Source organism: Vicugna pacos, chromosome 15 (genome assembly GCF_048564905.1).
Source record: "Vicugna pacos chromosome 15, VicPac4, whole genome shotgun sequence".
Taxonomy (NCBI): domain Eukaryota; kingdom Metazoa; phylum Chordata; class Mammalia; order Artiodactyla; family Camelidae; genus Vicugna; species Vicugna pacos.
Window position 1 is genome coordinate 44281963 of NC_133001.1, and position 25445 is coordinate 44307407.

At 43.6% G+C, this 25445-nt stretch overlaps 1 protein-coding gene across 4 annotated transcripts in view; it reads right to left on the reverse strand.

The window, feature by feature from the left end:
• EFR3B (EFR3 homolog B) overlaps positions 1-25445 on the reverse strand; it is an 81109-nt gene that overhangs the window by 53787 nt on the left and 1877 nt on the right. Inside the window, exon 2 of one of the 4 annotated variants that reach the window (XM_072938100.1) lies at positions 1067-1205. The exons of the other annotated variants lie outside the window; for them this stretch is intronic. The gene's annotated coding sequence lies outside the window, so the exon portion shown is untranslated. The remainder of the gene's footprint in view (positions 1-1066; positions 1206-25445) is intronic. 4 annotated transcript variants of the gene reach the window in all.

Consider the following 25445-nt stretch of genomic DNA (forward strand, 5'->3'; position numbering starts at 1 on the left):
CTCACAGTTACATTAAATGTCAACCCTTCCACTTAGCATTCAACAGGAGCTGTCCTGAAACAGTGGGGTCATTCTGTCTTCATATCCTTCCTCCTGGCACAGCCCTTGTCCAGCCGCCAGAGGCCACATCAGAGTCCAACTGTGAGAAGGGCTGGGCAATCTGAGGGGCAGAGTAGGGTAACCATCCAGCCATGGACAGCCCCACAGCTGCAGATGAGAGGACATTCAGGTGACAAGGAAGCTAGAGACGGTGATGGAGCCTGAGAGTTAGAGCCATGATCCTGGAGGCCTTGAAGTCATCACACTGAGTGGGGGGTGAGGGGGGATGCTGGCATACCCTGGCACCTGCTGAGTCCTCCTTGGAAGACCCTCATTAATAACACCCCCAACTCTCAGCATTACTTTCCCCTCTGCAACCTAACTTCTGTATATCCTTTGCACTATATGAGCTGACACAATCTTCTACCACTGCTTGCTCAGGCTAAGTTATTTCAGGGACTCGTATTTTCTCCCCCCAGATAAACTGTAAATTCCTCAGGTCTCATTTCCTTCTAACTTCGGTACAGTATTCTGAGCCCAGCAGGACTTGAGGAAAGCTGTCATGACGTGTGATGCCTTTGATCAGCGTGAGACCCAGGGAAGTCACCTCCTCTCCTAGACCTTGGTTTCCTTTTTATAAACATCAATGCCAGTATTCCCATTCACCAAGAAAAATGCCTTTTTGCTCAAAATAGTTCATATTTATTTTCTCAGCTTTACAATTCCTTTGTAAAGGCAAGGGTTGGGCTTGCGCATCCCTACCAAAGCAAACTGAATTCTTTTTAAACAATTTACAATAAAATTTAACCAACAGCTAATGGCACAGACACTCCTTTCAAATGAATTGGAGGAAGCAGTACAAAGTTCAGAGAGAAAGGGGCGTTAGATTCAAGTACCTCCTGTGAGGACCAGGTCTTGTGTCTAGCTGATGTTAACTGAACCTCAGCACTTTGTACAATACTTGCTGGGTGGAGTGGGGAACAGGAGGAAGTTTAAAATATACAGGTTCTGCCATCAGAAAACTTACTCTCTGGTTGAGACGCATCCACATTTAAAGTTGATGATGTATCACAATGAGACTAAGAAGTCCATAAAACTGAAGAAATCTCTTGGAGTTTGATGAGTCCAGGAAGGCTTCCTGGAAGAGGCAAGACTGAGCTGGATCTCTAGGGGTGGAGAGAGCTGGTAAGAGCTGGTAAGTACTGGTGAATCCATGAAAGGATAAATCAACAGCATTTCAAAGGGGAAAAATTTAAGAAAACCAAAAAGGTTTCCTTTGCTCTCTTTCCCTTTTTCCTCATTCCTGATATTAAAAGGAATACATGCTTGTGTATATGTTTGTAAAATAGGAAAAAATTAAAAGGAATATAAACATCACTTATAATCACACTATTCATGATTAACTGTCAAAATTTTAATGTATTTGTTTTAGTTTTATTTCTGTTTATCCATATTTTTAAAATATACACATAAACTTGGGATCATACAGTATAGTGTTAAAACCCATTTTCTTCTTCTTATCTTGTGAGCATCTATCATCTCACTAAATATTTTTCAGAACCTCATTTTAATGGTTATTTACTATTCCATCTTTTGCCCAGGCCCTGATCTAATCATTTCTCATTGCTGTTTCCAATTTTTCATTATTCTGAATGATGCAGCAATTTGCCCTTGGTAATTACAGCCAGGAATTGTACAGGGAGAGCCTGGTTCAGTTTTATCCGTGGTAAGGAAATCATATGGTGCCATGTGGCTGCGGGGCCAGTAGTGCCAGGGAGGTGGCATCTGCTGGGGCCAGGACCTGGCTCTTGTTGTCCAGGGAAGAGTCGAGATTGAAAGACCAGGAGGAGGTGCTGACGCAAATGTGTTTGGAGAAGGAGGCAGAGTCCGAGTTTCTAGACAGATTTTATTGGAAATGGAATTAAACAGCAGCTGAATTCTCCCTGGGGAGACAGTTTGGACCAGACTATGTCTGAATTCACAGACAACAGTAGCTGTCTGTAGCCCAACCTTTTGGAACCCCCTCGCTTCCAACACGCTCACTGCTTTCTGGCCAATCTTGGTTAATCTGATTGCCACCTTAATTGAGGATGGGGATTTAAAAACAGAGAAATGTGCCCAATTGATTTAATGTCAGGGCTTCTATTCTTTACTAACTGTGAGCTTCCCTGGGCTTGAGTAACAGAGAAAAATGAACAGAATGTTTTCCCATTTCTTGTCTCTTGGAACCGCTAACAGCAGGAAAAAAAATGTATCCCAACTTTTATCAGAAACCAGACAACCTGACTTCCAACCCCAGTTCCAGCTCTCATAAGCTGTGTAAATTTAGGCAAGGCTCTCTGTGCCTCGGGCTACTCATCTGCAAAACGGGCACAACAGAACTGACTTCATAAGGCTGTGGTGAAGACTAGATAAGTTAACACAAGTGAAGTTCTTAGGACTTCTTGGCATATAATAAGCACTCAAAGAACATTAGCGATTGTCATCATTGATATTATTATGATAATAATTATTAAAATCTTCCCTAACTTAGGAGAGAGGGGGCAGGATAGAATAAAATGGAATTTCAGAGCAAGAATGATCCTTAAAGGCTTTTGGTTTTATTTTACACTTGTAGTGTGAAGCACAAATAGTACAACATTGTAAATCAACTATGCTTCAATTAAAAAAAAAGAGAAATCTAAATCCAAATCCAGGTAGACATACATCCCCTCTCGGACGCTCAGAGACGAATCTCTGAGTAGAAACACAACTGAGCAAGTGTCACCATGACCACCAGCAGCAGCTACGGTGTTTCCAGTTTGTCTGTGCCAGGCACCAGGCTGTTTCACCTGCGTTCATTCATTTACTCTTTACAGAAAGTCTGTGAAACCCCTACTGTATAGAACAGGGAACTACAATTTCTTGTAATAAGCTATAATGGAAAAGAATCTGAAAAATACATATGTATATCTATAACTGAACTGCTTTGCTGTACACCTGGAACTAGCATTGTACATCAACTACACTTCAATAAAAGATAAAATTAAAAAAATAAAGTTAATGATAGAGTAGATCTGAACAGTTCTCATCACAAGGGAAAAAATGTTTTTCTTTGTAATTGTTTAAGGAGATGGATGTTTAAACTTATTGTGGTAATCAATTTGCAATAGATATAAGTCAAGTCATTATGCTATACCCCTCAGACTTGTGCAGAGCTGTATGTCAATTATATCTCAATAAATCTGGGGAAAAGGAGGGGGAAAGTCCATGAGGCCGATACAATTAACCTCGTTTTGCAGTTGGCACCAAACCTAGGCTCTTATCTAATTTGTTGATGTGTAGAAACTAAAGCATGGAGGTTTTAGCCCTCAAATACCTCGCATTGTTGAGAGGCAAAAATAGAAACGAAAGTACACACAACATGAATGTGGAACATGCACTCAGGGTCATTCTAATTAAATGTTACATGTCCACAGAACGGGATTGCTGAGGTAACTAGAGATGCGATGGGAACTTGTCAGAGGAGACTAATTTTGAACATTATTTATAAGAGAAGGATTCCATTCAATTGTGAGAAAGAGGGCTTCCCAGGTAGCAAGAGGGAAGAAGGAAAACACAGATATTTCCTGAGAGCCTATTACATTATATGCCTAACCTAAGTACAGTTTTTAAAAAATCTCATGAGGTGTTGTCACTTTTCAGGTGAGAAAACCAAAGCTCAGAGAGGCTCGTTAATTTGCCCAAGATCACACAGGGAGCATGGAACAGGGCCAGGAACAGACAGGGAAGGCCCTCTGACTTTGGAGCAATGGTGTGTATAGAGATTTGAAGTAAGAGTAAATATGTCAGGCAGGGGATATGAAGCAAAAGAAAATTAGAAAAAGCTTAAGTAGGAAAAAAACCTCCTAAGATAGGTGATTAAAAAAAAAGTTATGTATAATTGATGATGAAATCTGAACCAGGTCAGTGGATTGTACCAATGTTGATTTCCTGGTATTGATACTGAGGGAGGCTAGGGGAGAAGGGTGCAGGGGCCCTTCCTGTACATTTCTTTGCAATAACCTGCGAGTCTGTATTTCAAAATAAGAAGTTTTTTAATAGGTGGCATATAACAAAGGCAAAGTAGACCTCCTCTGAGTGGCGGTGGTACCTGGCAGAGGACCTTGACGTAGGACGCTGACCTGCTCCTGAGGGCACAAGAGCCAGTGTCATGCCAGAGCCTTCCCACAACCCCTTTCGGGGCTCTTACAGCCTAGCTGGAGAGAAAAGACACAATCAGCAAATAAAATATAAGCCAGCCTGGGTGCACTGATGTTTCTCAAGGAAAGTTTCATGTGTTACAGCGACTCAAAGGGAAGTACATGCTCCTTAGGCTGGGTTGGTTAAGGAAGACTTCTCAGGGGCGGTAGAATTTAGGCAGAGCCTTTAAGAATGTGTCAGGGAGGAGGAGGTGCAGTCCAGGCAAGAGAAACCGTTCAGTAAAGGATTATGTGTAGACGTGGTTGTGGAACTCAAGCTTGCCTGGGAGCTCTTTGGCATCTAGCTACCAGTGTAGAATGGGCATTCAATAAAACTGTTGAATAGTTTAAAAAATATTCACAGAAAACAGTTTTTAAAGATTCATCCTCAGTATTGTCAGTCCAAACAGGAATTGTATCACAATGTAGATACAGTTTTGTGTTCTATAGCACAGAAAGAACACACTTTGGAATTAAGCAAAACTGGGACTATGGGCTGTGTGACCTCAGACAGGTCATCCAAGCCCTCTGCTGGTTTCCTCATCTGTAGGAAATGAGCAAAGCACCTACTGTGAGCTGGCACACAGCAGGTGCTCCATATATGTGAACACTCTGGTCCCTTCATCTACTTCATAAGTATTTTTCCTGTTGCTGAATTGTCATCATAATTATCATTGTTAATGTGCCTTAAAATTCCACGGAGAAGACCTATAATCATTTCCTGAATGGCTTCTGTATTATTTGACATTCATCTTGTTTATAATTTCATGCTATTAAAAATAACATTGAAATTAGTGTGTATATATTACAGCTTTTTTCACTTTCTGGATTATTTCCTTAGGATAGATTTCCAAAAACTGAGTCAAGAGGTATGAATATTTTTAAGGCTCAAGAATTTGAACAGCCTCTTCAGGGACAGGAATGGCTCAGGGTAGATGCAGAGGAGGTACCAAGCAGAAGTCTTGCGAGTCCTTAGGGCACAAGAAGCTCTGACCTCCTGGGGAAGGACTCCGGACTTTATCTTGCAGGTGAGGGACAGCTGTTTGAGGGTTTGTTGAAAAGGAGGGGTGATGGACATAGAAAACAAACTGTGGTTACCAGGGGGAATGGGTTTGGGAGGGATAGACTGGGAGTTTGGGATTAACAGATACAGATTACTATATATAAAATAGGAACTATACTCGATTTCTTGTAATGAGCCATAATGGAAAATAAACAGAAAATATATACACGTATATATATATGTTTATGTATAACTGAATTGCTTTGCTGTACAAACTGAAACGAACATTCTAAATTGACCACACTTCAATAAAAAATAACAAAACAAAGTCTATCATCTCAAAAAAAAAAAAAAGAAAGAAAAGAAAAGGAGGTGTGAAAGGATGCAACTAGTGTCTTCTAGGAAGACCCATCAAGAGTAATGGGGGACGAGAGTATAGCTCAGTGGTAGAGTGTGTGCTTAGCATACACGAGGTCCTGGGTTCAATCCCCAGTACTTCCATTTAAATAAATAAAGAAACCTAATTACCTCCCCTCACCAAAGACAAACAAAAAAGACTAATTGGGCCATTTGAACCTGAGTTTAGAGACAACAGAAGAAGGAAAGCCATCAAGAAAAGGAGCTGGCACCAAGACACAGGGAAATGCAGGCAGTAGGAAATGAAAGAGAAAGGAAGAGCCAGATGGGCCAAACCTGCGTAAGAACAGCCCGCTGCTGTGACTGACAGCACAGAGAGGGGGCAGGAGTCTGGAGCTCCGAACTAGTGATGGAGATGGGGATGCTTTCCCACCCCTCAACCCAACCCACCCCAACCCCCGCCCGTGGTGACTCACTAACCACACTCGTCCTGGAAATGGGATTAGAAGCTCTTCCCACCACTGTGGAATGACAGTATCAGTAATATCACATCACCCCAGAGATGTGCAAGGTTTGGGACCAGCCAAGAGAAAGAAGGTAGGTTGGGGCCAGAGTCTGAACATTGCCCAGTAAAATCAGTGCACCGAAGGCTGATTACAAACCTGGAGGGCAAATAATGGAAGAAGCCTTCCAGCATCCGCACTGTATTGTCAGATGTCTAGTAATCACAGGCCCAGGATACACTACCACCATGACGTCTGTAAACAAAGGAACCTAGCGAAACTTTGCCAGCTGGCTGAAATACATTTGAATAAATAATTTAAGCGCTAACCTCATTGGCATACTTTTGAAGACTAGGTGACAGCATGGAAAAAATTCCCAGGATGAAGTGTTTAATGAGAACGGTATATGTGGATATACTAAACTATGTCCACATCACGGCCCTAAGCTATGATAATTATGATTAAATTAGGACAGGGGACAAGGAGAATACAGTTTGAGCTGTTAAAGTATCAAACCACCGTCAGTTTTCTCCTTGTCTTCATTTTCATGAACGCTGAATGGATATTTGCAACCCCTCTACCCCGACTTCGCTTGTCTACAAGCCTGGTGAGCAGGGTCTGTCCCCTCTGAGCCTCTGGCCCCCTTACCTGTGCTCACTTCTCTCCTCTCCCATTTCCCCAGTTCTCTGCTGCTCACTGGCCGCTTTCTGCTCCTGGCTGTGGTGGGACATTTCTAATTCAAAGGATGCTATGGGCTGTTCACCACTTCCATCCTCCATTTTCTGTCCCAGCTCAGCCATCATTAATGCCCCCAGGGTTGAATTTTAAATCACCACTGGAAAAAACTTGGGGTGGAATCTTTAATGATTTTTACTTAAGCATGCTTTGAAATTGGGGGGGGAAGAACCGCGTAAGGCCACTGCATACTGTGGCCACCAGAAGCAGGCAACCACTTTTCTCCTCACGTTAATTTACACTGACTCCCGGCCATTCCCAAGGCCTGGGCTTCCTTTTTCTCATTTAGACAGTGACTCAGGTACAGATCATACAATGAAACTTTGCTTTACTTTGCTCCACACTCAGGATCAAATGCTTGCAAATACATGGACCTTTAAACCCAGTTATCTTATATTTGTGTCCCAAGATGGGTCTAATGAACATGGTTCCAGAAATCTAACTCACATGTGGGGCACTCAGCATTACAGATTGCCCTCAAGTTGGCACTGAACTCAGCTCGCAGATGAATGCTGTCTGTGTCTGTCATCTTTCAGCTGTTATTAATGTCTTAGTATTTTCAGAGCTCATCACAGCCTGTTTGATAAAAATCTAGGTTTCAGCTTCTCAGCATGGGGAGTGAAAACAGAGATCGGAATAGAATATAGCTGCCAGCTTCCTACAAAATGACAGTAATAATAATAACAGGTCCCCTTCACTGTCCAGACGCGGGGGCTGGGAGGGCATGTCGGCCCGGACCCTACACGCTCGCGCTGGGAGAACCAGGGCTGGGAGGACCACAGTGGAATATCAGTTCTTTTCCTCTCCTTGGTTCAGAAATCCCGTTCTCAGTACCTGCACCTGCTCATATGCATAGAGAAGCACATAAGAATGGATTGGTGACTTTGTTTGGAAACAACCTAAACATTCATCAGTAGAGGACTGGTAACTAGACCAGGGACTATCCATGCAACGGACACTGCAGCAGCTGAAATGAATAAAGCAGAGCTAAGGGCATCACTCTGACAGCTCTTCAAACACATTGTTAATTTAAAAGCAGGCTGCAGAACCGCTATGGAAAACAGAATGGAGGTTCCTTAAAACACTAAAAATAGAATTACCGTATGATGCAGCAATCCCACTTGTGAGCATATATTTGAAGAAAACTCTAACTCAAAAAGACACATGTACCTCAATGTTCATAGCAGCACTACATACAATAGCCAAGACATGGAAGCAACCTAAATGTCCAACAACAGGTGAATAGATAAAGACAACGTGGTATATTTATACAATGGAATATCACTCAGTCATTAAAAAAGAATGAAATAATGCCATTTGCAGCAACATGGAGGGACCTAGAGATTATCATACCAAGTGAGGTTAAGTTAGACAGAGAAAGGCAAATACCATATATCACTTATACATAGAATCTAAAATATGATACAAATGAACTTATTTACAAAACAGAAACAGATTCAATACATAGAAAACAAATTTATGGTTACCAAAGGGAAAAGTGGGGTGGGGGAGGGATAAATTAGGAGTTTGGGATTAGCAGATATAAACTATTATTTATAAAATAGATGAACAACGAAGTCCTACTGTACAACATAGGGAGCTATTTGATATCCTATGATAAACCATAATGGAAAAGAATATAAAAAGAATACATACATAATTGAATTGCTTTGCTGTATACCAGAAACTAGTAACACAACATTGCAAATCAACTATACTTTAATAAAAATTTTTTTAAGAAGGAGGCTGCCGAACACACATGGCATGATGCCATTTGTGTGCAACACTCACTGGCCAGACTTGGCGCTTATGTAAGTATGTGTGTAAAATAGGCTGTAACTGCACAGAGACCTGTAAGAACATACAGCACAGGGTGATCAGTGGTTACCTCTAGCATGGGGCCCGGACCGGGAGGCCTAGGGATGAGGCAGCAAGGTAGCCACCAATTACTCATTGATATTTAAATTAAATAAAATTTAAAATTTAGCTCCTTGGACACACTAGCCACATAGTACATGTCCAAGAGCCACAGCTGGCTAGTGGCCACCTTATTGGACAGCACAGATATAGAACACTTGCATCTTTGCAGAAAGTTCCTTGGATGGCTCTGACTTAGAGCTTTAGTTTTTATTTGAATTTTCTCCCCCCAACAGAAATGTTTTATGTACTCCTCATTTAATTTAAAATAAATATAATTTTTAGTGTTTCTCTCATTTTCTCTTCAGGATGAAATGCCTCACAAAATCTAACGGGAACAATTTTCTGCTGAAAGATTTGGAATCCAAGAATTTCAAACACACACACACACACACACACACACACAGAGGGACTGTTTTCTGTACTTGCAGCTCAACTTGGTCCTTGCTGGAGCTGATTAAAGACTGAACAGTCATCTCATTTATTCATGCACACATACTGGCATGCAACACAAATGCATCGAGTCCATTAGACACAGATAAAAAAAAATCTGGAATGCGTGATTCCCCCTCCCCTTGGGAATGCGCTCAAGCCACAATAACAAAAAGATGAGTGTCACTTGAGTCAGAGAGGCGCGTGCTGGGACATCAGCGGGGGAGGTGTCATTTCCGTTTAGATGCTTCTCAGTAGAAATGAGGTAGAGACAACATGTTCACAAAGAGAAGGGAGGGCTTTCCAGGCAGTGGGAACAGCATCTGCAAAAGCTCGGGGGAGCCAAGTCCAAGGGAGCATTCGGAGAGCAGTCAGTGGTCCAGTTTGTCCAGGCAGTGCAAGGGAAGCTGGGGAGTTAGGGAGAGGCCAGGTGCTGAGATGCCCTCGGATGCCAGGCCAAGATCGGAGAACCATCATTATACTAAATAACCACCAGGGTCACCTTTCATTGTGACTTAGAATGTGTAAGGAACCTACTGCCGGGGGATAGATGGGTAGGGCATGGCCAGGAGGCTATGGAGAATGTGACTGTCCTGGCAGAAGAGCTAGACAAGTCCGTGAACCTGAGGTCCAGCTGGAGGTGTGGCGAACTCGGGGGAGTCACACTGGGTGGGTGTGGGACATCAGTGGGCAGAGCATATTCAGTCTCTAGCCCGCAGTGAAGTGGAAATCAGTGGAAGGGGAAGCCAGGAAGGAGCAGAGGCTTCTGACTGGTGCCTCACTGGCCCCAGAGCCAAGTGATGACATGTGGGATCAGAGGACAGAGATGGGGTGGGCTGAGTGCAGGCTAACCTTGGCCTGTCTCCCTCCCTTTACTCATGAGGCCACCAGAGCTGACAGCGAAGGAGGAGTGGAGGGGCTTTCCAGGGGAGGCATTAGAGGCAACAACAGCAGCCTGACAGCGTCTGCACGCATAGCGCCCACAGTCACAGAGGGAGGCGAGGACCCGGAGGGAACGTTGTCACGGCAGTTTGAGGGGGCAGGTGGGTTTCAAGAAGTGAAGACGGTTAGGAGAGGGAAAAACAGCGAGAACTAAGAAGGCGAAGGCAAAGGGCTCAGCACTCAGACCTCCACTGGCGACCTTCTGGGCTGGTTTCAGTAGAGAAATGATCTTGAAATCTTAACTAGAGGGAGTCAAGCGGGGAATGACTATTAAGGGAAGAGGAGAGGCGTCATCTCAGTTTCCATGACTGCTGGTTTAGAAGCATCAGAAAATAGTATATGAAATACGGATTTAAAAACAACCAGCAACCCCGGCAGCGCTTGGTCGGCCTCGGCACTGAGGCGGGGGTCACGTGGCTTTGGCAGGCTCGGCCCTGCACGTGTGAATAATGGAGCAACTTCCCATATCAGAAGCAGCACAGACCCCCGGGCCGGGGTGAGCTCCAGCCCTGAGACCTTCTGCTTCCAGAGTGGTCTTAGGACCCTGGAGGTATTCTGTAGCTTCGATGATAAAATTACCCTTAACAGTTAGAGCATTGTTGGGACCTTATCATTTAATGGATACTCACTTCATAAACATTGCTTATCAGTATAAGCAGTGTACTGGTTACATATATGGAAGGAAGTCCTTTACAACCTAAGGGCCTTTACAACCCAAGGAAATCCGAATAAACTGATCAAGTTTGTGGTGGGTAGGGGGTAGTTAATGCTTATGTGCACAGCTGTCCGTCAGGTGTTTTGAGCTCACGGTGAGAATTCATTCATCTGAAATTTATCCGTCTGAATACCTACTACTTGGCACTTTGAGGCATTTGACATATTTTTTTAAGAGCATATGAAGCATGGGGGAATAAGAAGCTTTCCAATGGATAACTCTTGCCCTCAACAAGTTTGCAGCACAGAGAATAGAATCCACCACATGAAAATAATACAGTGTTAGAAATTTCACTGGTGATTTGGTTTAAGTTTGGAGCTAAGAACTAGAAATCAGGACTTAGGATTTCCAACACATTGATGCTTTCCCCATTCCCATAATATGTCCGGTTTCCTACTGCGATCACCAGGCAGCCTATAAAAAGCAGGGTTACTCACCTCTAGCTCTCCAAATGAACACAGTGTCAAATATAGAAACCGGAGGAAGCTTCATTGTTATGGAGCCAAAATGATTGAGAGCAAGTGTGAGGGCTGTAAATATACAGATGAACTAACAGATTTAAGATGCAGACTCTTAAAGGCTAAGATTCCAAGATCAATCATTCAAAAGTCCAAATATATAATCAGAGGGTCTGTCAGTGGGAGCAGTGGTGCCAGAACACAAAACAGGCACCGTGCCCAGGGCTGCTAAAAGATAAAGCCGGGGCCCTGGTGACCGCAGTGCCAGAGGGAAGTTTCAGAAACATCACTTTTGAAATGCAAAACAGAATTAGGAGCAAGCACTAGAATTCTGCAAAAGAAAAAAAAAAAAGCAAAACAAGTGCTAGGTTGAGCCACACTAAAAACACCAAGTAAGCAGCAGGCCAGGCACAGCCAAGACCCATTTTTAAGGAGGCAGTTTCAGCATGCATGGGCATTCTGGGCATACCTGCACGGGGGAGGAAGTCCCTCCAGCAGGTCCTGCCCACGTTGCAAGAAGCAAAAAGCAGATAGACTGAGAAAGCAGCTAAGCACAGTGGATCTCTGAATGCAGAAACCCAGCTGGCCAGGGACAGCTCCTTAAAGAGCTCTAACTGAGGCGTGGAGAATGCTTCCTCCAAAGCAGATCCTCAGCCTCTGGGGAGGGTGGCTCTGTCACCGCTCTGTCGTCATTAAAAAGGATCTGCTGATAGTAAAGTATGTATTATGACCTCTCCCCCACTAACGTCAACATCAGCTAACAATAAGCTCTCCTTATGCATCAGGAACAGTTGAGAGGTTTGAATGCATTGTTTAATTTATCTTCCCAGCAGCACTAAGGTGGAGTCTAGGTCCCCATTTTATCGATGAGGAAAATGAGGCTTAGTGCAGTTAAGAAACTCATCCAAAGTCACACAACTGTTCCCTGGGACAGTGGGATTCAAACCCAGGTCTGTCTGACTCTAGGGTCTTCACACTTAACCCTGGGGCTGCAAAGGAGACACTCAGATTTACTCGTTTCCATGTGCTATCAGGGGAAAAAAAAGTCCATTTTTCATTAGGGAGATGTAGGTCTTTGTGCAGAGATGTCACAAGCCAGCACATTATTAAGAAACAGGTGAATAATAAGGCCATTAAAGGCTATGAATCCTTCAGAGAACGTCATCACTTCCAGGTCACAAAAGCCCCAAGGAGGAAATGGAAAAAATCAATCCTGCACACGTACCTGGCCCTGCTCAGTCATCAGCCGTGACTCTGCTGGTACTGAGGCAAGGCTGAAAGCCTGGTCAAACCGAGCTTTGTTCTGTCCAACGAGAGTCAGCAATGCCAAAGGCAGTGCTCAAAAGGCCTTACACCAGATGGCCCTCTTTATGGGCCCTCTGCCCACTGCCCTGCCGGCACCATCAACCTCCCAGCTGCTGACACCAGGCTGGACTTCCTGGGTCAGCCTCCTCCACTCTCTGCTCAGCACATAAGTTTTCTAGCAGCATGCGCCCCGAGCAGCAGCTCTCAATGAGCTCTTTTACTAGGGTGCTGGGGACAGTGTTGGGCTTTGGGTAAGAGCCCTGGTGCTGGCTGGCACAGGTCCCTGGCTGGCTTCTGGCAACCAGCTGCCAGAGATGCAAAACAGACCCGTGATTGTTTGCATGCATGTTTTCCCCTTTCCCTGGGTTTCCTGCTGTCTTATCACAATATAATTAACGTGTAGTAGATGCACAGATCTTACCAGTTCAGTGCCTTGAGGTACTGGCAACTGTTTATACACTTGTGTAACCAGCACCCAAACAAGACAGAACATTTGGGATGCCCTCAAAGAGTTCCCCTTTCCAGTCACTCCCCTCACACAGCCACTACCTGATTTCTCATTTTTATCAGCAGAGTTGTTTTTGCATGTCTTCTTGCCTAATCATGTCTAAAACATAATTAGAAGATGTTAGATAACCATCCACAGATCTTGGACGATGAAAAACACTTTTGATTATATTTATGTTCTGCCGTTAAAACATATGCTCACTCTACAAAATGTGAAAAATAACCAAATAGTTTTTAAAAGAAAAATTTTAAATCATCTGTGATCCTATCATCCAGAAATAACCACTGTCATTGTTCTAGTGGGCTCGTTTCAGGATAGTACACACACATTGATGATAGGCTGGCTCTCTGGTGTGGCATTAGCTTTTTTTGTAAATAAATAAAGCATGTTGCTGCTGACCTCAGTTACCATTCAGAGCTGCCTATGTGAGAGGCAGCTCCATTAAAAATCAACCTGCAATTTCAAGCACCAACCCTTGTGGTTTCTTTGGGGCTGAATTTCTGAGTTCACCATTTTGTTTTCTGCAATGGAATATGACTGGCAGTCCTTTTCCCACTGGCAGTCACATGGACCTCTCCTGGTACCCCAGTTTCACTGCTCAGAAGGACAGCGGCTAGCTCCTTGAGACGCACCTCCCCCTGCAAGGTGAATGATGCATTTGCCATTAAATCAGACCATCTGTAACATAACCTCCAAAATTGATCATCATTCCTCCAGCCACTTTCACAAAAATGTAGTAACAGACATGCCCTCATACATAAAATTTTACATAAAATTTCCTTCTTTTGGGGGAGGGTATAGCTTAAGTGGTAGAGTGCATGCTTAGCATGCACAAGGTCCTGGGTTCAATCCCCAGCACCTGCATTAAAAATAAATAAATAAACCTAATTATCTCTCCCTCACCCAAAAAAATTCTAAAAAAAATTTTTTCTTTCTTTGAAAAATGTCATTTTAATGACATTCTTAATTTAAGTTGGGATTCTAAAGATCCCAAGAATATGATGAGGTCTGTTTCTGGGTCTCCTTTTATCCACACCCCAAGCAATAAGGTGACTGAGAGGTCATCAGCCCAGCCTGATTTATGCTCTAGAACTCTTTTCATCTTGCAAAACTGATACTCTGTACCCATTACATAACTCCCCACACCCATCCCCTCAGTCCCTGGTAACTTCTATTCTACCTTCTATGAATTTGACTACTCCAGGTACCTCATATAAGTGAAATCATACAGGTTCTGTCATTTTTGTAACATTTTTGTAATATTTCACTTAGCATAACGTCCTCAGGGTTCATCCATTTTGTGGCATGTGTCAGGATTCCCTTCTTCTTTAAGGCTGAGTAATATTCCACTGGATGTATATCCCACAATTTGTTTATCCATTCATCTGCCAATATATATGCTTAGGTAGTTTCCACTTTTGGCTATTTTGAATAATGGAAGTATGTGTACAAATATCTTTCTAAGGTCCTGCTTTCACTTCTTTTGATATAAATTCAGAGAGGGGATTACTGGATCATATGATAATTTTGCTTTTAATTTTTTGAAAAACTGCCATTCTGTTTTGCATAGTGGCTGCACCATTTTACATTTCAACCAGCAGTACATAAGGGTTCCAATTTCTCCACACCCTTGCACACTCTTGTTATTTCCTGTTTTCTTGTTTCTTTGTTTTGTGTTTTTGGCGGGGGAGTGGGAATTAGATTTGTTTATTTTTAATGGAGGTACTGGGAATTGAACCCAGGAACTCGTGCATGCTAGGCTTACACTCTACTCTGAGTTATGTCCTCCCTGCCCCATTTCCTGGTTTCTTGTTAATAGCCACCTTAATTGGTGTGAAATTGTGTATCACTGTGATTTTGATTTGCATTTCCCTGGTAATTAGTGATGTTGAGAATCTTTTCATGTACTTTTTGGCCATTTGTATGTTGTCTTTGAAGAAATGTCTATTCAAGTCCTTTGCCCATTTTTAAATCGAGCTGTTTCTCTTTTGTCGAGTTGTAGGCATTCTTTATATACTCCGTATAAAAACGTGATTTGCAAATATTCTCTGGGTTGCCATTCCATGGGTTGCCTTTTCACTCTGTTGATAGTGTCCTTTCATGCACAAAAGTTTTAAGTTTTGATGTAGTTCAAGTAATAACGGTGTTTTACATGAGTCCATTTGGAATAGAAGTGAATAGTGTTGGGAGAAAAAAAAAAACCCAGACCTGGTTCTTTTCTTAGTTATGCCATTTAATGAGCTGGATGATCTCAGACAAGGCATTTAATTTCTCTGAACTTTATTATTCTTATCTGAAAATGGGAGCAGGGAAAAGAGTACCTACCACACAGGCTTTTGTGAAATGTGAATGTACGTGAGCAAGAATCTGGTGCCCAGCACCTGGAAGGCACATGCCTCTCACCGAAGCTTGCCTGGCATACTTGTCAGTGTGCATCATTCCATTCAAGAACCCCAGCACATTTGGAATGAACAAAGGGATCATCATCCCGGTCTTATCAGTGAGGAAATGGATGCATGGCGAGGTTACCTGAAGAACCGAGACCACAGTGCCCGCATTACCACCTAGATTTTTGGGAAACTCCTGCTGTGCATGCACCACCCCCCCAGTCCCTGCTGTTTTACCCACAGGATAGACCAGTCACCCCAACCCATTTGCAGATGTAAGAACTGGGAAACCCTTAAAGACCGTCCAGTCCAGCTCTCCCAACTTAAGGATGGTGAACACAAATGAGACAGAGGTTGAGAATCTTGCCCCAATTCACACAGCAACAGAGCCTGAGTCAGCCCTGATGGCCCGCCTTCCCCCTCCACCGCAGAAGTGAATGTCCTTGAGAAAGCAGACGGGAGGCGCTGTACGCAGTCCAGCACCGCCCACTCCTCTCCGGAACACTCAGCCCTGTTCTCCTCCGGGCGTGTTGTCGGGGGAGAGGAGCGCATTCCCAGCAGTGCTGGGGAATAGCTGTGGGCTGAAAGTTCTCAAGACAGTTGGACGGTCAGATGTGTTTACTATATTCAGCAGCCACGGGGCCCAGGCCTGCTGGGAGAACCAGGCCCTCCCAGGGCTTTGAGGGAAGCAAAGGGATGACCCTGGTAGTTTTTCTCTTTTCTACTCTGTCGGTATCTGCCGAGGTCACATACTTGCTATTCCATATGGTGCCCCCAAATGGAAGGCACACAAGGCTGCAGGGTCCTTTATCTAGGCATGTTCAGCCAGGTGCTTCCAAGTAACGAGAAACAGACATTTCATTGCCTTTGCCTCAAACCTTTTCATCTTTCTTGTTTTGTGAAATAATAGTGTACAAACGATATGAATGGAAATCAAAATAAAGATTTATCCATAATTACGCCACTAAGTGACCTTCCTTTTCGAAGAACATGATTGTAGCATTTATTCTGAGCCCCACAAAACAAGAAGGGAATATGTAAGAATGATTCTCTAACTGCCCAGTTTCACCAGTAGGCAAAGTGGCTGTTGTCATGATGAACACATTAAAGTCTGGAGGAAAAGCCAAATGGTTATATTCTGGTATATTCTTTATTCTATACAAAATTACGATCAATGTGGGAAGGCAGAGTAAGATGATGAAAAAGTATTGTCACTCTAGGATTCTCTCTGGCCTTAAAGAGATTCCCCAGCCTGTCATCACTGGTACCCTGGAAAAATGGGCTGCTAGGCATGTATATATGGTTGGGTGAATGATGCATATAATTATCTTTTTAATGGAGGTGCTGGGGATTGAACCCAGGACCTTGTACATGTTAAGCATCACTCTACTGCTGGACTATAGCCACCCTCTCATATAATTACAGTTCAGTGCAAACACCTGAGCTCTTACTACAAACCAAAGATCTCTCCTAGATGCTAGGAAAAACAAAGATGACAACAGAGGTTGTGCCCTCAAGAGGTTCATAGATTTAGTCTGTAAAGAAATAAGTGACATTCTGTGTGACAAATAAATGACAAAAATAACAGCAAAGTATAAGAAACAGTGGGGACACAAAGAAGGCTTGGCGAAGGCTGCAGAGCTCCAGATTTTTTCAGCATCCATCCTGTGTGATCCTGCTCTACAAGCACACTTCCTGCACAAGTAGTGAGAAGCCAGGAGGCGCTGGGAATGCATCGCTTTATTACAAGCCATTCCTTTCGAAGAGATCTTCACCCAAGGTTCTACAAGTGTTCTTGTAACTTAGGGATTCTTTATCGTATGATTTATAAATGTTATTTCAAGAACTAGTCACCTGAAAAGGAAGTTGGAACATGGAGAGAAGTCTCTCTGAATGGTTATGACAAAGCTTGGAGCCCTGCCAAGCTAAGAATCTAAGACTCCTGGTTCCCATCTGCTTGAATGTATTTGGGTCCTTCTGTAGGGTAATGAGAAAGTTAGCATTTGAACCCAGGAATCCTAATTCTCAGATTTACAGGCAGACTGCAGGACATGCATTAGAGCACTGAGCTTCACAGTCCTCATCAGTACCCATATTCCTAGATGTAAAGCCACAACTAAACTATGTGAAAGCTACTAAAATATTCAGTTTGGAATTCTTCTCTTGTGGTAAAGCTTGCTGTTTGACATAAGGCACTTATAATTGCCATTAGGTACAAAAGCAGTGGGGGTTTATGCTTTGTCTTTTTTTCTTTAACTGAAGTCTAACTGGTTTACAATGTTGTGTTAGTTTCTGGTATATAGCATAGTGGTTCAGTTATATATATATATGTGTGTGTGTGTGTGTGTGTATTCTTTTTCATATTCTTTTTCATTATAAGCTATTACACGGTATTGAATACAATTCCCTGTGCTACACAGTAGGACTTCGTTGTCTATTTTATATACAGTAGTTGGTATCTGCAAATCCCAAACTCCAAATTTATCCCCCCACCTCCCCCAACTTTCCTTCCTGGTAACCATAAGCAGTGTTTTAATCTCACACAAAGCTCTGTGAACACTTGCTTAGGAGACAATGGAGAGAATGAACTTCAACCAGCTGCATGACCCTGGGAAAATTATTGGTCTTTTGAATCTGTGTCCCCAGTTCAACCAGAGACATAATGACATCGACCACCAAAGGGTTGTTCTGAGTGGAGATAATGAATAGAATGACACACAATAAACATTGCTAAGTTTTAGTAACTTATAAGAATTTAGCATGATCTAAGGATTTAGATAAAGATGTTTGCCTCCGTCCTCTTTGTGGTCTAAAGAGATTTTTCTCATCTTTCTGGCATGCGGATGAGGGACACAGTCATGGGCGGCCAATTTGCGGATGGTTCTCTAGGAGACAAGAAAGTGCTCAACAGAATCAGTGTCAGGGCTGTCCACTCACAGGGCCCCCGTGTGGCGGGCAGACTTCCCAGGGGCAGGGACCCAGCTAGCCAAAATTGCAGCATCTCTCTGGTTTGATGTTCTTATTACCAGACCCTTCTGTCTAAGGATTTTAACAAACATAGTCTAAATATGGCATGCCCATCCTCGTCAGCAGGGATTGCCACTGTTTCTGGAGAGGGCGTGGCCATGCCCCAGAAACATCCATAAGAATTGCTTAGAGAGTGATAATATCCCCTTTCGTAGATACAGTGTTCTGTAATGCAAATAATGTATGTGGATGTTTTCTCATTTGACCCCCTCACCACACGAAGCAAACTAATTATCCCCCTTTTATAGGGGAAGGAATGGGCTGAGAGAGAGAGGAACTAACTGCCCAGAGCCCTATGGCTAGAAGGTGGCCACTGGGGACTTGGACCACTGTCCCTCTCACACGCAGTCCAGTCCTAACCCCCCTTCTCAGAGGCAGGAATCACTGCCTCCAGATTGCCTGGATCTGAAGATGCAGGGAAGGGGTTTTAATTCACAAACTATCAGAAAAGTAGAAGCTGCTCCTATGAACAAAGGTCCCAGTCTCTGGGGTCCTTTGTGGTCCTCCAGGCCAAGCAGTGACTGTGGACCACGTTTTTAAGAGCAATGCCAATCAGGCATGTGTGTGACTCAGCGCTGGCTGCGACAGCCCCACTCCACTTGCCTGTCCCCACTCCCCACCCTGCCCCGAGGTGCACGCCCATGCTTCCTTGATTTTCGTGCCATCACTGGCTTTGCGTTCTGTCTCCCAGCCTCACCACCCTACTCTCCTGACTTCTCTCTTACTTACCTTTCCTCTTCTAGGTCCTGCAGACACTTCTGAGGCCCTTTCTCTCTCTAACAAAGTAAAACAATGATAAAGGAGGTGGGAATGGCGCCAAGAGGCAGAGGCTCCAACCAGAAGTGAGACCTCCCAGCCTTCCTGTTGACATGCCTGGGGCCAAAGAGAAGGCACGTCCTCCTCAGGAGTTCACACCAACTGTGCACTCTCCTCTCTTCTTAAATTAACACGTGCGAGTCTGTGCGGTACAGTGAGCTTTGCAAAGAAAAGACCTGTATTCTCTGAAATATTCTGAATACTCTAGGGAGTATTAGTGTAGAAGGGAGGGTGAGTCCACACTCCAGAGCTGGAATGCCTAGGTTCAATTCAGCCCGATCACATAACTGTGTAGCCACAAGCTGGTCACTAAAACTCCCAGCACCTCAGTTTTCTCATTTCTAAAATGAGAATAATAATTCCCAATTCACAGAATTTGAGGAGGATTAAAGCAATAAATACCTAAAAAGTGCTTAGACTAGTGGTTAGCTTATTGTGGTACCCAAGGAATGGAAATGAAATACTAGTAATTATACTGTTATTCAAAACACAGTTGAGGCTGAAATGTGCAGAAGGTCAGAAGTTATAAAGAGGTAAATTTTAGAAATGCTATCTAGCTCAGGCTTCATCCATGCAACAAGGATTCTGAGCACCTAACCTGTACCAGGCAGTGCTCTTGCGTTCTAAAGATGTGGTAGGGACCAAGAGAAGTGAGCTCCTTGCTTTCATGGAGCTGATGGTCGACTGGAGAACATGGACAAGAGAATTACTAGATTGTGGTCAATGGCTGTGCAGTGAATTAAAATAAGGCACATGAATGACAGGGACAGACACCCCCCCTGGGTTATGGAGGCAGAAACAGCTTCTCAAGGGAGCAAACTCTCAAAAGACTCACATTCATTCGTGGAAAGAGAAATAACAACCACAGCTGGAAGGAGGGGCAAGAGCCTCAGCAAGTCCTGGCTGACGGCGAACCAGGAAGGAAGCTGAGAGCATAGTCGGTGGCAATTTCAGAGCAGAAAGGAATCAGAACCCACAAACTTGCTTTTGGACTAGTTTTCACTGTCTACTAACTGGGATACAGACAACAAAGGAACTATATTTTCAAAAGAAAATTCTAATTTAGACCAATATTTATGAAATACCTGCTCTTTATGGGGGAACTCGGGGAGGAATTACTTTCAGATCTCAGCATCTCAGAAAGCTGTATTTGTCCTAGGCAACTGCATTTTAAAAAAATTTTTATAGATGCCATAAGTCTTGCAAATGACTTTCCTCCTCTATTTTGGCCTACAGGAAGCTCAAAAATGAATTTGCAACAGGCCTCTTGGTAGGTTTGTGTTTTTTTCCTGATACACCTTTATTTTTGGCTTTGTATTTTTTCTACTTAACTCTTAGATTTTCTTTGTATTGATCTCTTTATTTATTGTAGCACAGGTGTGTGTGTGTGTGTGTGTAAAATATATGCTCCAAATCCTCTCTAGAACTAGTTATAGTTAGATCATAATACGTTTACTGCTCTAGGTAATTTAGCACCTATTTCAAAATAAACTGTCTTTTATATCTGCTTATATAACCCACATTTTATGTACCATGAGATTTTTTTTTTTAAGTTTTAATTCACCTTATCTCCACCCACACCCCTCCCACCCACCCAGTCCTACTGCTTTTTTTTTTTTAAGGGGCAAACATCTTCCACAGCATATGCACAATTGTAACTGGTCCAAAGATTTCTCACTCTTTAGGCTACCGCCTATGGCTGCAGCATCTATTTCCTCCTCTTTCCTTCATTTTCCCATCACCTACCCCCACCCCCCGCAACCATTCTGCACATTGGTCCCCAGTTTCATTTCTTTAAAACATCAATTGAGCAAATCAGCCATTTGACAGTTTTAAACTCTTCACCGGCTCCTACTGCTCACAGGCATAAGTGAAAACTCCTTATCATGACAAAATTTCCTTCTCCATCACATAATTCTCCACCTACCTGCCCAAATCCAGGTAGGCAGCTCCCCTGACTGTCCCCAGACAGGTCTTCTCTTTCTCCTGCTCCATCCACTTACACTGGTGAGTACCTACCTGGCATGCCCTTCCCCCCAACCATCCCGCCTCAGAATCCCACACAAATGCCTGCTCTCCTCTGAAGCTCTCCCAATGGCTCCACCTCCCAGTGGCCTCTTCCACGTCAAGGTACTGCTGGCTGATCATTTGAAGAGTAACTCCACTCCACCTTGCAAAACTGCAATTTTGCTAAAACTGTCTTTGTATAATTTAACTCATTTGCCCACTGAAACTGGAATCTTCTTGATAGAAGGAACTTTTATACATTTGTTTATCCCCCATGATGCCCTATATCGTATCGTACATAGTTGACACCCACAAATACTGGGTGGTTTATGTCTATTTCCCTTCAAAGCACAAAGCATCAAGCAAATGACAGGCAAGTGGTTAATATCCTCAATAAATAAAGCACTCAGACGCATATGACAATTCACTAAAATGCAAAAGGTTAGAAAAATAGGAAATGTTTAACTTCACTAGTAATAAAGAATACAAGTTAAAATGTTATAATTTTTCTATCAAATCAGCAAAGATTAGGAAAAATTCTAACCTTTAATGCTTTTCAGAGTACAGGGAGACAGGTACTCTCATAACTGCTAGTGGGAGTGTAATCAATACAAATTGAAAAAAATTTGACAATATGTAACAAATCTTTTAAAATATCTATATACCTTCATCAATCCATTTAGAGGGCTATAACGTAGGGAAATATTCCAAAGTTCAGAGAAAGCTTTGGGTACCAGGTACTCCTCCCAGGGTTATAGTACTGAATCTTTGTGAACAACTTAAAATATACCATAAGGAAATTGGACATCCATTCTGTGCACTATTACAAAGCATTAAAATGGTATTAAAAATGGCAGCCAGTGAGTTTGTACTAATTTTGGGGGGGGATGTTTATATTCTAAGGTTAAGCAGAAAAAAGTAGAATACCAATTTATGTAAAATGAGTAATTCTAACCACATAAAGAAATTCATGGAAAGAAAGATATTAAAACAGTAAAAACAATTAGTTATATTTGTTTATGGTTTACTGTGCTGTCCAGATTTTCTAGGATTGGCTGACTCCCAGAAAAAAAAAAAAAAAGATGCTTTCCAAAGTAGATTTCTCTTTTGTTTATACCAGGAACAGTATCACAAGCACTGTTATTAAGATTATGTGACATAAGTTTTTGTTTACTTTTATTTTTGTCCCTTTTTAAAAATTAAGAAACGTCGAGAAGAGAGAGTTGAAGAAAGAGAAGGAGAAAGTGGGGGCGGCTCTCTTATCTTGATTAATCCCTGCCATGAGGTAGGCGTTGTCATCTTGGAGAGCCAGGAAACAGGCTCGAAAGTCAAGCCCAAGGTTACCTGAGGGGCAGAGCCACCATCACGACCAAGGTAACACACCAGAATCAGGCAACAAAGAGACACAAAAGGGCAAAAGCAGGCGAGCACAAAATCCTAGGGGTAATTTATACAACAGGAGAAAAAGGTTGGTTCTAGAGGGTAGGATTGTGGGTGGTTTTTTCCCTCCTCCCTTCTCCAGATTTTCCATAAGGTGGTATTAACTTTTTATTTTTATTTGTGCACAAGAAGAAAACTGCAACCGTTTGAATTCCCTGAACTGTGAGCAGCAAAAGAGAGAAACGAGCTCTACTCACCCCTGCCCCCTCCTAGGGGAATAGAGTCGGGAGGAGAAAGGTAGAGAGACAGGCCACCCAGCTTCCACTTGAACTAGCCACACACTGCACCACGCGGCTGTCTTAAGATTTGGGGGACGAGGTCGGAGCGTGCGTGCGTGTGCGTGCGCATGCGTGAGCGTGCGTGTGGTGGGAGGCACCTGTGATGGGAGCAGCAGGATCTATGGAGCTTTCTGCAAAGGTGAGTCTCTGTCCCGCAGACCCACCCCGCATTTCCCCACACCGCCCAACACAGCCTCCCCCGCCCCCCTGCTCCACACGTGTGCTCTGTAACGCGCATTTACAGAAAGTTGTGCGCCACTACTATTTTCCCTACAGTCAGCTTTCTTGGCCGCAAATCATGAAGAAAGGCATCCGTTGGGGCTGAGGCAGCACATAGAAGTGAGGAGGGATTCGTCAGAGCAGCATTTGTGTTCGTGGGATTGGGCTACACAGACAGTGGTTCCGGGGAAATCCCTCCCAATCGTCTTTGTGGCCGGCTGCCCTAAATCTGGAGGCTCGTATTTCTTAGAGAGCTCGGCCTCATCTTGGTGGGTAAGGGGGATGCTCTCAGGCGGGACCACCATGGCTTCATCCCAGGGGAGAGGAATAGGAAAACTTTCAGTTATGTAATTCTAACACACACACACGCACACGCACACGCACACGCACACAAAACCTAGTGGGAATCCATTTTTTTTTTTTGCAGAGAATTTGCCCACAATCTTCCTCCTCCAGTACAAAGTGCTTTTATTTTTCCAGGTCCCTTGTCAATCTATGTTCATAAGTATAAACAAGAATGTGGAGAGTCACCTGTATCCTTTTGGAGAGCCATTTCTAGAAAGTGACTGGGGTTGAGGGGTGAGTGAGTAAGTGGTGAGGAGGCAGCTGGGTGAGTTTGGTGAAGGGAAGTCGTTCAGTGGCTTGAGTGGCTAGGTAAGTCAAGATGGTTTGTGTGTTTAAGCTGGGGTGAAAGGGGATGCAACAGGCATCTTCAGGAGCCAGTAGAGAGGAAGAGAGAAGGGGAAAGGCCCAAGAGGACCTGAAGGGCATAGGCTCTTGAGCAGTCGGTCTTGTGTGTGCAGAATCTCTTAAAATGCACTGTCACATACAGCGTCCAGCGCTGAGGCTCACAAAGACCTGGGCAGTAGACGGGCCACTCATTATTTTATATAGAGATATAATTCCACTTGTCTGAGGTGAAATAGCTGCGAACTGGCTCTAGGTTGAGATGGGCTGACCCCAGATCTAGGATCCTTTCTGTTCCAGATAGAATTGTGTCCTCTCACAGAGAGAGGAGGGGGGCCTTATTCTCCCACAGACTGAAGGAAAAGATGGGGGAGACTGAGGACTCAGGAAGGCTGGGTTGCTGGGGGCAGAGGTAAGGTGAGGAGGAGACAGAGGGGAGTTGAAGATCCATCCAGGAGCATCAAGCAGCTGAGAAGTGGCAGTGGGAGTGAGATTAGACACATTTATAATGGATCCAGTAACCAAGGTGAGTGGTCAAGGGACACCTGTACCTAAAGCTCTTAGGTGACTCTTGGTTCTACATGGGGGCCTCACTGTCCATCAGTTAATAAAATCCCTGGTGGCATTTTCTTGATGAGCATTTACCCAAGGCATCAGGGGAGGGGAAGGGCACTGGGCTAGGAAGCCCTAGTTTTGCTTTTGCCTTATTCCATCGAACTGTGTCACCTTGGATAAATCACTTGGAAAATAAGAACCAAATATAAAAAGTCTATGATTCTATGCCTTTCTAACCTCCCTATCCACATCTTTTTTCATCACTCTGTTGTCTCTGAAAAGGGAATGATAATAAGTATGACATGGAACATTTCTTTTCGTGAAAGTCAAGAAAATACTAAAATCCAGGCCAATGAGCTCTCCCCTTGGAGAGTGGGCACCTCTCACACCAACAAAGACAAGGCTTTGCACTAAGCAAGAAATTATCATCACCCAGCCAGCACTGGCGTGACTTTGCTGCAGGCAACTGCCCAGAGGATTCCTTCTTTGTAATCTTTCTATGAATGATTCAGGGGTAAAGTACCATCTCTTTGCATCTGGAGGCATAAGAACATATTACAAAGGAGAACTGAAAATCTGTGGTGTATCCAAAGATAGCACCCAGATATGTCAGCTTCCTGGTTCACCTTTCTGTACCATCCAACTCTTCGTTGACTTGCTTCATACAATACAGGCAGAGTGGGACCCCCCACCCTCACCCCAATGCTGAGGTATCCTGGGATCAGTTATCCAATGGTGTCAGACTAAATGCTTCGAGGTGACCCAGCAGAACTAGGGTTCCTAACTCTTCTTCATTCTGATGGGCCTTGTCCCAACTCCTTCCCCACTGCAGGTGCCCCTGCAGTCACATGCTTTTGTCAAGTGATCTGCAGCTTTAGGCTGCTCACTGTGCAGA